Source organism: Cibotium barometz, chromosome 66 (assembly GCF_041138505.1).
Source record: "Cibotium barometz isolate CiBa-2024 chromosome 66, ASM4113850v1, whole genome shotgun sequence".
Classification (NCBI taxonomy): Eukaryota; Viridiplantae; Streptophyta; class Polypodiopsida; order Cyatheales; family Cibotiaceae; genus Cibotium; species Cibotium barometz.
Genome location: NC_141111.1, coordinates 7,636,470 through 7,655,426, shown reverse-complemented (window position 1 = coordinate 7,655,426; position 18,957 = coordinate 7,636,470).

The window sequence follows — 18,957 nt, the reverse complement described above, 5'->3', positions numbered from 1 at the left end:
GAAAAGTAGTTTCACCAAAGAGTACTTATAATTGAGGCTTGAGACTACTACAGAGAGGTTAAAAAATAGCTACTTTCAGTCGTATCCAAATGGGAAGTACCTTGTTGCTTCTTTGCATAGAAGCAATCAAGAGTACCTCTTACACCCAGTTTCAAACCCAGTTTCAAAGAAGAGGGTGCAGGGTGGACTATGGGAGCAAGACTATTCTATGAGGGTTTGTTGAGGATAGTTAGGAGATAGGGTTGGGTCATGGACCGTGGATGATGTCACACGGGCATATGACATGAGGAAGAGAATGGCAGCTTATGAATGGAAGAGAGTTTTTGGGAAGGACATTCCAGTGTAGAGATGTTGAGAGTTTTTTCTTTTGGCTGCAAAATGAAGTACTTACACTAATAAAAGAGAGATTAAAAAACTTTAGAATAGGCTTGAACTAGGACTCAGCAGTTTACCTTTTTGTAAAGAGACGTTGAAAGTTTCCATGTTCCCATGTTGTTGAAGTTAAAGATCACATACTGCAGAACGCTCATGTAAGTTTGAATTTTGTGATTTGATGTGATAGCAATAACATACTGATGTTAGGAATGAAAGTAGGCAAGTCAAACTTTGTGATCAACATCTTCTTTTCTATGTGGAATATTAACAAAGCCAAGTTTGGATGATGTGTTTGATGCCATCCTAGGTTCTTATCTTACTTTAAAAATGAGCCCCTTTAAGCTCATCCAATAGATCATCATTTTTGGGATGGGGAACATGTTCTTTATTGTGGGCCTTATTGAGATCCCAACAGTCAATGCACATGTAGAAAAGAACTGCATAAAAAAAAAACCAATAGCATAGGTGAAGCAGATGGTGAAGTTCCTCTCAAACAATTACTTCATGTGTTGTGCTACTTCTTCCTGCTCTACCTTAGAGAGTCCATATTGAGTTTTATTAATTGGTTGACTGCCTACTAACAAGGGCATGGTGAACATCTCTTTAAGCTGATGAGGCATACCAGAAAATACTGAGATAAATCTTAAAGCATTTGTTGCATATCAACATCCTTATCAGCTGGGATATTGCTAGTAGTAATTGCAAGGCAAATAAAGGGTGGGGCCTCTTGAGATCTATGGCAACTAATTTTCTATAATCAATTCCACTTACCATTTCAGTCAGCCAGCTGGTTTAGGTTTTTGATCGATTTCTTCTGTGTACCCATGAGTACTACCCATGCTAGGATTGAAACGATTGGCAAATTTTGGCAAATTTTGGCTCAATACCTCAGCAAGTGTGGCTTCTTTCTCAATTGTCTGAGATGACATGCTTTTGTGTGATTGAATGTAATGTAACTTTCCTTTTTCAGATACTTGTGCGGACAATGAAAGTCAAAAAATTTGCTGCATGTACTTTTTAACCATGTGATTGTGGACATAAAAATCAGCTAGGTATTGTTCCAGTAATGGTGTGACCATCAAATTCTTGAACTGGCCTGACGTAATAGCTGTGGGAATAATCCTGCAAATGCAGACCAATGTGGAAAATTTTATTCTCATCAACCTTAAGATAGAAGTAATCTTTTGGTTTCACCTCAAGTTTGTTTTGGGTGCAGTGTTCCCTTTGAACTTGTGGACAGAGATCTTGTCTTTCATATCCTTACAAGGATGGTCTCTTTCCTTGGCCACTTGCATGCCCACCTGCATCATTTTGTTTCTACATGTCATACTCATGGATGGTTCTCTCACAGAAATCCTCAGGTTGAGCACAGTAGCATCTCATGGTCTCAATGAGCCTGTCATCAGTGAGCTCAAAATCAAATGTATTCACATAAGGCACTTGCCCAAAAACATAAGTATGTGAGAATTGTGATCCAAAAAGGGAACAAGAGGGTTGACTTGTCCCACTAGTGAAAGTCAATCCCTAAGACTAGCGCATCATCCTTTGGCAATGGACACGAACAGTGCACCTCATGGAAAGTGCTCTCCCAACAATTGACCTCGAATAGAGGGCTCACCCAATGGAGCACCAGCCATGAATCCACCCCATTGAGGGCTCGAGAACGCATATCGACCACTGACTGCTCCTCCTATTGGGGCATGGACTGATTGTGCTTATCCTAAATTGCCATGGATATGGCATGGCCAATCTGTTGGTTGATCTACCAGCCCAACTGCTGCAAAGCGCCTATGACAGTGTGTATTACCATGTCATCCCTTGTAGTACCACTGCTAATGCATCCTTAAACTACACTTGTTGGGGAGTCAGGATGGGTAGGCATACTCGTGCCATTAGCAAATGATTCCATAGTGGCATGCAAGGCTCAGCAGCGTCTCTCCGATCATCAATGTTGGGAATCACATCGGATTCTTTGTTATTGTAATAATTATCCAACCACAGTGCGAAGAGTAATGACTGTAATAAAGGTACCTTTAGGACAAATTTCCTAACTAGTGGATGCTATTGCTCCACTGAAATGAAGGAGGTTGCAAAAAATAATTCCAAGGAGTCAGGTTACTTGCTCGAACGGGGTGGTTTGTACTCTTTTTTGTTTGGGGGAGTACTCATTGCATCAAATTTGTGTCACTCAATTACTGCCCTCATCGTTCTCTCCTGAACATTGAAAATTCAGGAATATGCATCTGAATCAAAAGCCCGAAGAGGTCTCTTGATTTGGTTTCAACCCAGTTGCAAACGTTGTGATGAAAAAGTGTTCTCAATTTTGGCTAGAAGTCATTGCTGCAGTGGTGTGTGAAATGCCCGAAATTTTGCTTGTAGCACAATGCTGTGTCTACAACTTTACGCCACCATTTCACATGACACTTTGCCTAAGCTTGTTTGAGGTGACAGGCTCTGTAGAGATAGAAGTGAAGGAGGCGGTGGTAAGGGTAGAGGCGGGAGGTGACAGCATTGCCAGAAGGAGAGGCCCACTATGGATTGATAGAGGTGACAAAAGAACAGAGCATGGAAGGTGATGGACAGGGGTGCCAGAAGGAGACAGGTTTTGGAAGAAGAGATGCCTTGTGTGATGTATTAGGACAACCATCTTTGTATTTACTTAGCACACACTAACTTGTATTGCAAATAATCTTGAACACTCTCATCTTACATGAAGAAACCTGTCATGGCCCTCTGAAAATGGAACAGCACAAGTGTGGGCATGGTGGTTGCTGAGCAAAAATATTAAAATATTCGCATTTGGGGTGCCCGGACAAATGAGGATGATGTGTGGACACTTCAGATGTGAAAGGGGACAAAAACATTAATGTTTTTAATGTTTTATTGAAGGCCCCTAATTATTATTAAAGTTGGGGCCCTAGGATAAGTTTGGAGAGGGGGCAACTCCACTTTTGGGAGTTGCATGCCTCTCTCACCTCACTCTCTCTCTTGCTTTTGTTTGTGCAAAACAGGCCATACAGAGCTGTACGACTGCAAGTACAACTGTACGACTGCAGGTACAGGTGGCGCTGATAGGAATCCGTACTGTTGCAGAGAGGTATGGGCAGTGACTGTTGTTGCAGGCGGTTGCAACTGCAGTTTTCAAGCAGCACAGGCTGGTACGACTGTAAGTACAGTCCTGTACGACTGCTGGTACAGTGTACGGACAGGTCTGGAGAGCAGGCGGCACTGGACAGTACGAGTGCAGGCTGTGTTGACAGGTGCAGTCAGCAGGCGGCTGCTATTAGGTACTGTGACAGACATGTGTGGGAACTGTACGGACAGGTACAATAGTGCTCTACTGACCTGTACGGACAAGTACAGTGCTGAATTTTTGGACTGTACAGACAGGTACAGCACTTCCAGTTGTTTGCGGGCAGAGCTTTTCCAGAGCTTGGTTGGTGCGATAGTCACGTGGTTGCAGGGGAAACAGTACTGACCGTTGTTAAGTGCAGAGATTGGTACGAACTGCTCCATGGGTGCAAAACCACGAGCTGATGTTGGTAAGCTCTAAACTTGTTCATCTGTCTTTCTTTCCATTGGCTTATGTCTGCTGTGCAGATTTGTGCTATCTGGCCCCTTGTGAGAGGAGGGGTATGGCAGATTGAAAAGGGTGGAAACAGAGCTTGGACATTGAATGTATGTTTGTGCTGAGTTGTTGAATCATGTGCATGAGATATGCCAGATGTATGCTCAAGGCTGTCCTGCTGAATGGTCTTGGCTGATCAGAGGGAAGCACAGAGTGTTGCTTTGAGACACAGATCTGTGTGTGTGAATCCTCTGTGCTAAGAGGTATTGTGGGATGCCAGATTGGACATACAGGTGTATTCTCTTGGCTGGTTTTGTTGTACTCAGCCTTACATATTTTTGAAATTGAATAAAGAAATACCGCAAGGGGCGCCAAGCTTTGGGGCCAACAGGTGTCGTTCTATTTTCAGATTTGGGGCACTCTAGCTCCAATCATATTTGTTTTCATATCTGGACTATAAGTGGAAGGGTGACTACTAGTCTACCGCACTTTGGTTTCTACCAGAGGCCGGTTTCAAGGTTTCGTTGCCAGGACCAATCATCAACTTTCTTAAGGGGGTGAGCTCGTGGTTGCCTCGAGGAAAGTCATCTCACTGAAAAATTCAGCAGCATGTCTGATACAAAAGATGAGTACTTCGATCATGAAGAGGAAGAGCAAGAGACCTCTCCTGAGAGAAATGAATCCGAGGATAATCTTGGAGGAGAACAGGCTGCAGATGATGAGCATTATGAGGATGTAACACAGCCAGAAGATGTACTTGGTAAAGAGGATGATGATGCTCGGTTTAAAGACCGTTTGGCTAGTGTTATGGATGTGTTTATGCAGCTCACACAAAGTGAGAAGTTTGCTGAATTTATAAGATCCCGTACAGAGCCCGAAAAGAAGAAGAAGAAGGTGCGTTCTAAGGGTCATAGTGGTGCCATCCCACAGGATCCATCTTTTGGACAGTTTCCGAACATGCAGCATGCTTATGGTGCTAACTCTCAGAGTTCCTTCTTTGGACAGCCATCTATTCCTCAGCAGACTATGCATCCAGGTTATTTTGGTGGTGGCTCGGTGTTCCAATCTATTGACTGGGGGTTATCCTCAGGGAGGCATGGGTATGCCAGGGCCTTTTGGAGCAAATTTTCAGCCTGGTATGCAGGGGAATATGTATGGTGGTATGCAGTCCGGTATGGAAGGAAACATGTTTGGGAGCATGCAACCTGGAATGCAAGCAAATATGTATGGTGGCATGCAGCCAGGTATGCATAATGGTATGTTTGGAAACATGGCTGGAATGTATGGCATGCCAGGTGTGGGAATGGGAAATGTTGAGACCCTGATGGGCATGAATGTTGGGGGTAGCAATCTTGCGAAGCCACTTCCATATGATAATCTAATGCCTATGGGAAAGGCGAAGGATTATAAGGAAGGGGGAGCTGCTGTGAAGTTTGATACATTCAGTGGGGCCAAAGATAAACTAAAAGCACTCACCTTTTTACAGCAGTTTGATGCTGCTTTTTCTGGTGGGAATTACACAGAGTCCTCTAAGGTGAGGAAAGCTGCCACTTTTCTCAAAGGCAATGCTTTGCAATGGTGGTCTACTCTTCTTTTGCAGGGCATAGCACCTACTACTTGGGTACAATTTAAACAAGTCTTCTCTTCTGTATGGATCACATCTACATTTGAGGTGGATGTTATGACTGCATGGCACAAGTTGGATGCTTCAAAGTGTGAGAATTTGGAAGATTATAACAAGAAGTTTTGGGAAGCTTTACTCCCAGTGACGTGCAGTACCTTTGTTTGAGCAGGTAGAGAAGTATTGTTGTGGGCTACCCAAAGAGGTGCGAGATTATTGTATCAAGACTCGAGTAACGAACATGTCACAGATGATAGAGAATGCTATGACAGCTAATGTGTTACTCATTGGAGGATCATCTGGGTTTAAAGGAAGTAAGAACTCGAGCAAGAAAGCTGAAAAATTTGGGCATGCTTCTCGTGATGCTAAAGGGTCTTCAGAGACGAGGTATAAGAAGTTGCCAATGCCCAAGAGAACTTCTAAGGAAAGACAGGCTTTGAGAGATGCTCGAAAATGTTTTTACTGTACTGAAGAGGGGCATATGTCATTTAATTGTGAGAGCCCAAGTCAAAGAAACCAAAACCTTCTGCGGGGTTAGTTCCTGATCTTGTGGGGGAACAGCCAAGTGGTGTGAGGAGACAGAGTTGTGCAGGGCATGGGGCAAAGTGAGAGATCAGAATGCCTTGATATTCTTTGACATAGGTGCTAGAGCCAACTTCATTTCACCAGATTTGGCTGGCCGATTGGGGATCCGTGCAGAGGAGATGGGGCCGTTATATGAGGCTAACATGGCTTGTCCAGGGTATGCAGAACCCATTACTCCTATCATTGGGAAGCTTCGGCTTCATTTGTAGGGTTATGTGGACAGCGAAGAGTTCTTCATCATGCCACTTGATGGCTGTGATGTTTTGTTGGGTATGCCATGGTGCCACAAAGTACATGCGGTGGTGGATACATACAATAGGAAAATCACTCTAACTCATAGAGGGAAAGAGCATGTTTTGGATGTAAAACTTAAAGCGGAATCTGTTCCTATTGTATCTGCTTCGGCAATTTCATATCAGTAAAATGAAAAAGCATCTTTCCACGTACTTGATTTATGTAAAGGATGCACAAGATGATGAGTCTAAGTCTAATTTGTCTATGTTAGATAAGGACAGGATTGATTTCTTATGTGGATTCCAAAGTCATTGCCAAGAGAACTTCCTCCTGAGAGACCAGAAGATCATGCCATTGATCTAATTCCTGGTAGTACTCCACCGAATAGACCGCCGTACCGTGTTAGTGCAGCCCAACAGGAAGAGATTATGAGTCAGGTGCAGGAGCTTTTGAATAAAGGGTTGATACAGGCTCGCTCATCACCCTTTTGCTCACCTGTACTCTTAGTGCAAAAGAAGGATGGTTCTTGGCGCATGTGTATTGACTACAGGGCGCTGAACAAGAATACCATCAAGAATCGATTCCCCATACCGAGGATCGATGACATTTTGGACCGCTTACAGGCTCCACAGTCTTTAGTCGCATTGACTTGAAAAGCAGGTATCATCAAATACGTATTAGACCCGAGGATGCGCATAAGACAGCATTCCGAACCACGTTTGGGTTGTATGAGTTCTTGGTTATGCCCTTTGGTTTGACAAATACACCTGCCACATTTAATAGAATGATGGACAGGATTTTCAGGCCTCATAGAGCGTTTGTGGGCACATTCTTTGATGATATGATAGTGCATTCACAAACTGAGGAAGAGCATAGAAGGCATTTGACCATTGTGTTTGCAGAACTTAGGAACCATAGGCTGGTTGTTAATGGCAAAAAGAGTGAGTTCTTGTTGCAAGACATACATTTCTTGGGGCATATTGTGTCTAAGCATGGAGTCCGTATGGATCGAGCAAAGGTGGAAGCAATTCTTAATCGGCCAGATTTGAGGACCGTGCATGATGTACACAGCTTTCTAGGATTGTGTTCCTATTATAGGAGGTACATACGGTACTTTGCTGAAATTGCTTCGCCTCTTCATGCCTTGACAAAGAAGGCAACTCCGTTTAGATGGGCTGATCAGAAAATTACAGCATTCAAAAAGCTCAAAGAAAAGCTTACTTCGAATCCAGTATTGGTGTTATCGGACCTCCGAAAGGCTTTTGTTGTCCAATATGATGCATGCGGGAGTAGCATTGGGGCAGTTCTCATGCAAGAGGGACATGTGATCGCCTATGAGAGAAGAATATTGCAAGATGCCGAGAAGCATTTACAGGTTTATAAGAAAGAGATGTTGGCTGTAATTCACGCTCTTTCTACGTGGAAACACTACTTGCTTGGGGCTGATTTTACTGTGCAGACAGATCATCAGACCTTGCGTTATTTCCTCACACAAACTAAGCTTTCAGAGAAGCATATGCGTTGGGCAAACTTTTTGTCTATGTTTCACTTTTAGATTGTGCATGTGGAAGGCAAAAAGAATGTAGTGGCAGATGCTTTGTCACGCAAGCCATAGGTCTCCGCAGTTTCACTTGCTTATCATCATGAGCTTGATGAAATAAAAGAACAGTATGCCCATGATGAGGACTTTGAAAGGTTGTATGATCAGATGTCTGAGGGTCAGCGGCATGAGCACTACACTCTCAGAGATGGATTTTTATTGATGCATGGCAGACTATGTGTTAACAACTGTGTGTTATCAGGCTATTGCGACTCAAGGTGATGATTGAAAGTCATGCTCCACCGTATGCAGGTCATAGAGGTATTGATGCCACAGTAAAAGCAATGGAGACTTTCTTTTATTGGCCAACCTTGAGAAGAGATGTTGATGCCTTTGTGAGGCAATGCATCGTATGTCAGAAGGTAAAGTTTGACCGTCAAAAAACACCAGGATTATTATAGCCTTTACCTATTCCAGATAGACCTTGGGAGAGCATTGCCATGGATTTTATCTTTGATCTTCCACGGACACAAACGGGCAATGATGGCATTTGGACTATCATATGCAGGTTCAGTAAGCAGGCCCATTTCATTCCCGTGCGTAAGACGATCAAAGTGGATCATATGGTGAAGTTGTTCATGGCGAACATCTTCAAGTACCATGGCTTGCCTACGTCTATCATTAGTGACCGTGATCCACGACGGATGACGAGTTTGTTCTGGAGAGGGTTGTTTGACAACAACTCTCAAGTTTTCATCGTCATTTCATCCACAAACAGATGGTCAGTCTCAGAAGAGGCTAACTCTACAGTGTTGGATCTTCTTAAGTGTTATGTGTCAGAGCACAAGCAACAATGGGAAAAGTATCTTCCTTTGGTGGAGTTTGCATATAACAACACTGTACATACCTCGACAGGCAAGGTGCCTTTTGAGATTGTGGAAGGAGGGAAGAAGGTACCACCCATTTTGCATACAAAGGATAAGATCTTTGAGGCTGTATAACAACACTGTACATACCTCGACAGGCAAGGTGCCTTTTGGGATTGTGGAAGGAGGGAAGAAGGTACCACCCATTTTGCATACAAAGGATAAGATCTTTGAGGCTGATCAGTATGTGGAAAACATGGATGAAGCTTATCGGAGAGTTAAGTTGGCACTCCAGAAAACTCAGCAAAAGCAAAAGAAAGCCGCAGACCGTCACAGCCGTGATTTAGAGTTTGCAGTGGGTGATTGGGTTCTTTTGCACTTTGAAAAGGCTAGACTCAAGAAGATGAAGGGTAAAGAGCGCTTATTCCTAAGTTGAGCATGCGTTATTATGGGCCTTTTCAGGTATTGGAAAAGATTGGTGAGGTAGTCTATCGTTTGAAGCTACCAAATCACTGGAGGATTCACAATGCTTTTCACGTGAGTCTCCTTAGACCTTTCCGTGGGGATGTGCCTGAGGATGTATCAGATGAGGCTCGGCCGAAAGTTGAGGAACTTGATGAGGTTCTGATTCCCGAGAAGATACTGGCACATAAGGAAAGAAAGGTACGAGGTAAAGTTTCCCGTCGTTAACTATTCACCGATGGATGAGAAGTGGATGGAGGAAGGTGACTTAACAGATTCACCTCAGGTTTTGTAGCTTTATCTCGATGCCTTTGAGTTAGAGCCGACTCTTGTTGTGGCTCATTCAGGTTCAGCAGAGCATGGGTCTGGAGCATTACCTGATGCTCAAGAGGGGGGTAGCACCTCCACTCCCTTGATACAGATAGGCTCAGATGACATCTAGAGGTCGCTTGGTGCAGTTTTTATCTCACCCGCCGAAGGTACTGATTGGCTGACAGTACATCTGTTTATGGGACTTCTATGATATATGTGTACTAGTCACATGGGATATTGTGGTTGTGCATGGTTCATAGTGGTATACAACTTGGAATATTACTACGCCATTGGTTTGCAGTGAATGTTGATACATGTGCATGGCTTAGAGAGATTGGGACACTGATCTTGCCATATTGTATATTTCACTTTGGATATTTTGCTGTATCATCAGAATGCAATCGAGGACGCTTGCCATTTTTCAAGAGGGGGTATGTCATGGCCCTGTGAAAATGGAACAGCACAAGTATGGGCATGGTGGTTGCTGAGCAAAAATATTAAAATATTCACATTTGGGGTGCCCAGACAAATGAGGATGATGTGTGGACACTTCAAATGTGAAAGGGGACAAAAACATTAATGTTTTTAATATTTTATTGAAGGTTGCCCCTAGGCCTTAGTGGCCCCTAGGGAACTTTAATTATTATTAAAGTTGGGGCCCTAGGATAAGTTTGGAGAGGGGGCAACTCCACTTTTGGGAGTTGCATGCCTCTCTCACCTCACTCTCTCTCTTGCTTTTGGGAGGCGTGTAAAAAATGTGCATGTTGCAAGCGTGGAGAGCAGAAGGAAGCAAGTCGACTGCTGATTTCTGTGCAAAACAGGCCGTACAGAGCTGTACGACTACAGCAGGTACAGGTGATGCTGACAGGAATCCGTACTGTTGCAGAGAGGTACTGGTGGTGACTGTTTACAGGCGGCTGCAACTGCAGTTTTCAGGCAGCGCAAGCTGGTACGACTACAAGTACAGTCCTGTACGACTACTGGTACAGTGTACGGACAGGTCTGGAGCAGGCAACGCTGGACAATACGAGTGCAGGCTGTGTTGAGAGGTGCAGTCAGCAGGTGGCTACTGTTAGGTACTACTTACACACGTGTGGGAACTGTACGGACAGGTACAGTAGTGCTCTGCTGACCTGTACGGACAAGTACAGTGCTGAATTTCTGGACTGTATAGACAGGTACAACACTTCCAGTTTGCGGGCAGAGCTTTTCCAGAGCCTGGTTGGTGCAATAGTCACGTGGTTGCAGGGAAAACAGTACAGACAGTCATTGTCAAGTGCAGACTGGTACGAACTGCTCCACGGGTGCAAAACCACAAGCTGATGTTGGTAAGCTCTGAACTTGTTCATCTGTCTTTCTTTCCATTGGCTTATGTCTGCTGCAGATTTGTGCTATCTGGCCCCTTGTGAGAGGAGGGGTATGGCAGATTGAAAAGGGTGGAAACAGAGATTGGAAAGTGAATGTATGTTTGTGCTGAGTTGTTGAATCATGTGCATGAGATATGCCAGATGTATGCTCAAGGCTGTCCTGCTGAATGGTCTTGGCTAATCAGAGGGAAGCACAGAGTGTTGCTTTGAGACACAGATCTGTGTGTGTGAATCCTCTATGCTAAGAGGTATTGTGGGCTGCCAGATTGGACATACAGGTGTATTCTCTTGGGGCTGGTTTTGTTGTACTCAGCCTTACATATTTTTGAAATTGAATAAAGAAATACCGTAAGGGGCGCCAAGCTTTGGGGCCAACAGGTGTCGTTCTATTTTCAGATTTGGGGCACTCTAGCTCCAATCATATTTGTTTTCATATCTGGACTACAAGTGGAAGGGTGACTGCTAGTCTACCGCACTTTGGTTTCTACCAGAGGCCGGTTTCAAAACCCTACCCTAATGCAAGAAGAAACCTTTGTTTCTTACAAGAATTTTAGAGTTCACTTCTCTTGTGCTAGATAGTACCAATCCTTAAAATTTAAGATTTGCAGTTCATCACAGTTTTTGTTCCCAAGTCGAACCATGATATTTCATCTTTCCATGCATTACCACATCAGACGACAACTTGAAATGTTCTTACTGAGTCAAGATTCCTATGTCTCTTTGTTTTCCTCATAATGCATGTAGTAAAATGACTATAGGTCATTCCAGGAGTACGCATGGTTTCCTTCCATTGTACTTGCTGAAAGGAAAATAAAAGTTCTTGCAAACCACAATGGTTGTAGTATGCTCGTATTAGTACTTAGGTGAAACACAGCACAACCTTGTTTAAACCGTGCGGAGCTGTGCAAACCACGAAGGGGGGAGAGTAATAGAGTAAGGGAGATAGAGACAATAGAGAATGCGACATGAGATTGGGTCCCTTTACCCAGTGAGGGCTCCCTCCTGCAATGTACAGGAGTATTTGCTTTCTTAAGAGAACTGGGGTTACAAGTGCCGACAAACACTCTGATGTGATGCTGCGTGTATGCATGAGATGAAGGGGTAAAATTGAAGCAAACAAACAACACCCAGACTGATGCTGTAGCTAAGAACTCCACGCTGATGTAGGAAACTATGCAAGGCTGAAACTGAAGCCCCATTGCTGTCCACGTCCGTGCTGAGGTGTGAGTAAGTACGAGAAGATAAAAGAGAAGAGAGACTACTGTAGATCTATCTTGGAAGCAACCAGCCTGCTGCTGTCCTATAATTCCAGCAATAGGACTCCGTAGAAACTTCATCTGGACGCTGCCCTGATACGGGAGATGGCTGGAAACTGAGATCTGCCCTCTGGGGAAGCGAGATCTAAAGTGGAGCTGCTGAACTGGGTGACTGCAGGCTGCAATGGAACTGCTGGAGGCTGCGGGAGCAGGGCTGGAGGCTGGAGCTGAAGACAGAAGATGCCAGAAAGAGTGAGGGGGGGCAGACTTTATAGGTTGCAGGATAGGCACCGGGCCAGAGGAGGCAACTAATTGTAGGGGGTCGACCCCTCCTAGTCGGCCAGCTAGTCGGCCTGCCAGTTGCTAGCTGGGCTGACCAGTTGGTCGGCCCAGTGGCCGGCCCGGTGGCCGACTTGCTCCTTCCTGGCCCCTTGCTTAGTTGGTGTTGCCCTCTTGTTCCCGCTCCGTCTGGCTTCCATTTTGACCCTGTCCAGGTTGCTTTTCTTCTGACTTTCTGCCGACGATCTATCCTAAGCCGACCTAGCCTGTACTGGCACTGTCCAAGTTCTCCTGTGGTGGGTACAAGGGACTGACTTTGATCAATTGTTCTATGGATGGGAGTTTGACCTAGGTAGCTCGTGCCTCGGGCTGGGGCTCACAAAGGGACCTCTTATGGGAGTGCAAGCATGATGCATGCTTTAGTAGACTTATGATATGTACATGATATTTAATGCCGCTTTGGTTCATGGCCAGTGTGTCACTGCACCCAAGTGTAGGGGTGCATGTGACATTCCCTCCTTAACTTGGCAGTAGGCTTAGGGCTTCCAAGTAATCGGCCAAAACCTGGGGATAATCTCGAAAGAATTCTTCGTCCAACCAAACCGCCTCGTGGGTATCGCGATCACGAAGCTTCGTGTAGAATTGCCGCATCCATCGACCCGACCTATGCTTCCATTTGTGGAGGAGAACCTGCTCTGGTTCAATCACTTCTGCTTTGTCAAGATTTTTGGTTGTACTTCTTCGAAAACGGTGCTGAGTGCTTGATCGACATACGGCTTTAACAAAGCCACATGAAAAATGTTGTGCATGGTCCAAGTGTCTAGTAATTGCAACTTTATAGTAACGTCATTCACCGTCTTGATAATAGGGAAAGGGCCAAAACTATGGAAGGAAAGCTTTGGACAATGCTTGTCAACTTGCTTTAACCTCTGCTTGATAATGCGCAAATAAACCCAATCCCCTTCTTTGTAATTGACGTCACGACAAGACTTGTTGGCTTGGCAGGAATAAGCCTCCTGTGCTTTGGCTAATCGGTTCTTGACTGCTTCGGTGATGACTGCCATGGTCACTATCATCTTGTTCGCTTCAAGCAACAGGGACACGATCCTTGTCAACATGGATGAGAACCGTTTACCAAAGTTGTTTCGTAATAAGGAGTTTGACCAATGCTGCTGGAATGACTGTCATTGAGAATAGCTTGCACAAGGGGTAAGTACTGTTCCCATTTTGTTTGAATATCATGACAATATGCTTTAAGAACATCAAACACCAACTGATTATAAATTTTTGTTTGCACGTCTGTCTCAGGGTAGAAGGCACTGGATAATTATAGTTTGGTGCCAAAATTTTCAAACAAGGTGTGCCAAAACTGCGAAGTAAATTTGGCATCCCGATTTGAAGTGATGGTGCATGGCAAGCCGCTAATAGGATACCACGACCGAATGAAATGGTGAGCGACATCTTCGACTGTGGCCGTGTGCTTGCAGGAATAAGCATGCAAAACTTGTTGAACCGGTGACATGCATTGCATGTTGCGTGTACCCGAAGAAGTTGGGAGAGGGGGCCGACAAAATCCATACTGATGTCTTGGAAGGGCCCCTCTGGTATTGGCAGTGGCGTAAGCAATCCATCCGCTTTTTTGTGAGTGGCTTTTACCTTTTGGCATATTTGACAAGCATGTACATACTGGTACACATCCCTCCTCATCCGTGGCCAAAAGAAGAGCCACTCTAACTTCTCTAACGTGCTGTTCATGCCTTGGTGCCCCCCTGCAAGGGAGTTGTGAGCATCGTGAAAAGCAGAGCCTGTCGCTAGTCCGGAAGATGCAAGGTCGATGTTTGTTTAACAACCAACCATCCTGCAAGGAGAAATGGCCGGGCTCCAAGCTTGCCGCTAACTAATAAGGCGTGCCAAGTCAAACGAATCGCCATACCTATCCTTCATGACCTTGAGATCCTTACCAATGATCTCGAGAACCGTGGAACTCTGTACTGTTTGAATGATGGTCTTGCGACTAGGAGCATCGACGACCAGATTATGGTTATCAGGTAAATACTCAATCATGCAGGATTGTACCAATGGCAAGGTTGCTGGCATCTGTGATGACCTCAAAGGGATCTTCCCAAGAGCCTAACTTCAAAACGGGTGTGGATGAAGCCAACCGTTGCAATGCATGGAAGGCCTCCACTGCTTTTCCGATAACTGTGACTTTTTGTCAACGCGTCTTCACCCCTTTGAGTAGGTCGGTGAGGGGGGCTGCAAGTGTCAAATAGTGATCCATATGCGAGTTGTAGGCTTGGCAAAGACCTACAAACAATAGGATCTCCTGAGCTGTAGTAGGCACGTCCCAATCCAAGATAGCATGAACCTTTTTACGATCAAGGCTAATGCCATCTACACTAATGATGTATCCCAGGTACTAGATCTCCAACAACTCAAATGCACTCTTCTTAGCGTTGATATAGAGGGAATGATCGCGTAGCAACTGTAACGCCTTCCTCACGTGCGGAGTCCTGGTGTAAAACTGTCCAATGCCAAAGGATGCAGAACTAAGTTGCATGACATTTGCGAGCTAACTGCAAAGAAATGGCATCCTCGAAACTGCCCATGTCGACGAGGATAATGAATTGTTGCCCCTTTGCTATGCCATAAGCTCGAATGAGAGATTTTGTGGACTCGTCGGCCATGCCCTCCTTCTTACCTTCAAAGAAGACTGTGGGAATGGGGTTGACAAGGGTAGAAGATGTATTGCATGCGTTGCTAACATGGGTGGTTCCTCGGTGGCTTCCGCCATGACGACTGTGGAAGAAGGTGCCTTGCCAGCTTTCTCTGCTAGCCACTTCGGGCAATCCCACTTACCATGGCCTATCTGATGGCAAAGGAAACACAGATTCTCGGCCTGGTATTGCCTCTATTCATCGGGTTGAAGAAATCCTCATGTGATGGCCTCCTTGATCTTCTCTTTGGGGGGCTTCTTTACACTGGGCTCGGACTGTGTCTTTCTTTATGTCTTTACCATCTTTTTGTGGGGCTCCACGATCCCTTGTGGCTAGAGACTGCTGCTACGGTGGTTGGGGTTTGGGAGCTGTGGTAGACTTGGGCTTACCTCCGCTTAACATCATTTCCTAATTCTGTGCAAGGGTGAGAGCCCTTTCATATGTACGAGGTCCGAAGTTGTGAACTAGGAAACGGATATTCATGTCAAGACCCTGAATGAACTGCTTGAGCTTTTTGATCTCTGACACCCCGAGCTGCTGAGCCATTGTAATGACGCGATTGCTGTATGTCAAAGAGGAAAACTATTCTGGGCAAGACGAGCAAACTCATCCTCCACGTTAGTTAAATACTATGGGGGCAGAAATCGAGATGTGAGGTCTGAAATAAAAGAGTCCCAGTCGTAATCCATTACCTAGCTTACCTCATCAGTGTGGAGCTTGGACCAATGTTGCCACCAAGCAACCACCTCCCCCGTAAGGTGGGGTGCCACCAAGTGAACCTTATCCCGAGGGTCCGTGATGAGCGCCAAAGGGAAGTGTGCGACAAACCGATGGATGAATTGTGAGATGGTAGAGTGATCACACTTACCATCGTACTTTGTAAAATTTGGAGATAAATGAACGAGAGGTTGGTGTTGGATGGAATGGTGGGGGTCTGGGGGATGTGGCGAGTGGTGGCGGCAACAAATTCGGCATGTATACTATATAGTAGCCAACATATATGATGGTGCTGAGCCAACATGGCGTGTCGTTCTAGCTTCTACTACTGCCACTCCGTTTGTGCCATGTTATGCTGGTGCTCTTTGCGCATCAACGAGAGCAGTTTTTAAAAATACCAGCCTCCCTGTGGTTCTTTGGGCTTTTCAGCCACTTCCTGGATCTGTTGCCTTTTAAGCTATGTGACAAATTTTGATACTTGCTCTTGAAGTCTTTTGTTCTCTTCCATGAGGTGTGCTACGATTTGCTAAGTGCTTTGTAGAAGCGTGTCTAGAACTATTTTTGTGTTCTTTGAGAAGTTGTCGAGAGTTCCTACTCATATTGCTCCTCATCCTAACTGTACTCCTTACTTCCTTTCCCGTCCATTATGCTAGGTCGTGTGTCCTTTCCGGATCTCAACACTACCATGCACTGGGGTGCACTCCTGGTAGTCCTGCTGGATCACCAAAGTCCTGAGCTCGCCAATTGGCCTCTTCATGGCCCCTTGCCTGGTTGGTGCTTCCCTCCTATTCCCGCTCCGTCTGGATTCCATTCTAACCCTGTACGAGCTGCTTTGCTTTTGACTTTCTGCTGACAATCTATCCTAAGATGACCTAACCTCTACTGGCACTGCCTCAGTTCTCCTATGGGTACAAGGGACTGACTCTGATCGACTGTCCTATCACTGGGAGAAGACCTAGGTAGCTCATTCCTGACTCATCCACCATAGACTGGGGCTCACAAAGGGGCCATGGCATACCACAAAACATCCTAACTGAGATCTACTATAAGTACAACAAGAGCACTTCATGATGGCCAGTGCGTCACTACACCCAAGTGTAGGGGTGCATGTGACAATGGTTTAGCATGCTAGTACCTATTGTCTTGCGTGGTTTAGCTCCTCTGGAACAAAGGTTAATCTACATGGGGTTTGTTGGCTGAATGTTTGAAATCGTATTTTGTGCACTGAATCCTTTGTCAAGGGTGAATTGCAAGCCAAAAGATTGTATATATGCATCATATGTTGTATGGTTTGCAACAAAAGTTCATGCTTTGCCTTGCATTGAGACCATGATCAGATTTTGGATTTTGTATAGTGAGCTGAATGTGCTGGTATGACCTATTTTGAAGCCCACAAAAGCCACCGCATGGAAGATAGGCTGGTGCCTAGTTACGTCTTGTGCTGCCAAAAGTCTTGTATATGATGAGTGTATCTTATGTTAGGATTGAAATTTAGAACTTTGTATGGTCATTATGGGTTTTGACTTATGCTTTTTGGTTTGACCAAAGCTCACTCCACTTTTATGACACTTAAGAAAAATGTTCTTAGACATTGCTTTGGTTTTAGTTAGAATGCCATGGAAAACCTCTGTTTGGCCTCATAGATCTCATCTCCAATTTTTGTTGATACAATTCTAGTCTACAATGGGACTATGAAAGAACGTTTAGGACACTTGAGGCTTGTGTTCAATCGTTAAAAGTTTCCGTGGCAAGGTAGCTACATGTGTGTTCACCACAAAGGTGTAATGGTTAGGCCATACCATTTCACAGTCTGAGATATAGATGAACTGGAGAAGCTAACAACTATTTTGCAATGATTTAAACTTATTTCTGACACTATTGAATATATTTTAAACTTTTAAAACCTAGCCATCATGAAACCACAACCAAAAGACATCTACAGTATAAAGGGAGGGAACTCCCATAATAAGGAATGCAAAAAAGGAAAACTACTATCTAAAAGATGTCCACTTAGAGCACGACCCTTGAGAACTAAGCCATAGCTTCTCTCCATAAATCCATCCTGAGATCTTTGAAAATCTTGGCTAGGTTGTCAAATCTGTGCAAACCTCTCTCACAATGTCCTTACTGACCTCTTGTTGTTTGTACATATCAAGCATTTCATCATTCCTTTCATTAGTTAGATTGTACTCAGTGTTTTGCTTAATGCTAGTGATCCCATTATTTGCTTCTCACATCATGTGGCAACAAACACCATGAAAACTTTGAAAACCTCACCGAAAAAACTTTAAAACACCATGAAAACTTTGAAAACCTTACCCAAAAAAAAAGCTTGCCCAAACATCAAAGCACATCAACGAATTGTTGCTAGAAAGAACTTCAGAATGTCAATGCACCAAAGCACTCAGGCACACCACTTTTCAAGAAAGTATGCCACAATCACTTAGTGTTTCATGATGTAAGAATGGTAGAAGGTGTGAGGGTTCAGATTTTGGAACCTTTGTTGATTCTTTCTTGGGAATAGGAGCACCATCCACCAATTAGAATCCCGCACTTCCAAAGAGGAATTTGCAAGTGGAATGCCATGAGCCCAATTATGATAAGCTTATCAATGAATACAACCAACTGAACAACAATTGATAGAGGAATGGTGGATAACTTTTTGTTTCATATATGGCAAGTTTGCTTCGATAGGATGGGCTATGTTTGCAGAGAGTTTGTTGTGTATAGGATGAAATGTCACTATTGTTGTTGTAGTAGATTGCACTAAAATTTGGGAAATCACTTAAATTGTATAGTGACATTAAAAAAGGAGTGCTTATACTTGGAGGAAGTTGAAAGCAATGATTACAAAGTTCAACGGGTCAATGACAAAGCCCAATGAAAATCAAGCGATAAGATCGTGACACAATGTGACACGTATGCAAATGAGGACAAATCAACCCATTAAGAAGAAGTTACTATAAGAAGTCAACATCTAGATGAGACCCTCGTTCACATTCACAATTCATTCTTATGTCAATAGTAGTGAATAGTTCAAGGTCTCTTTCAAGAAAGC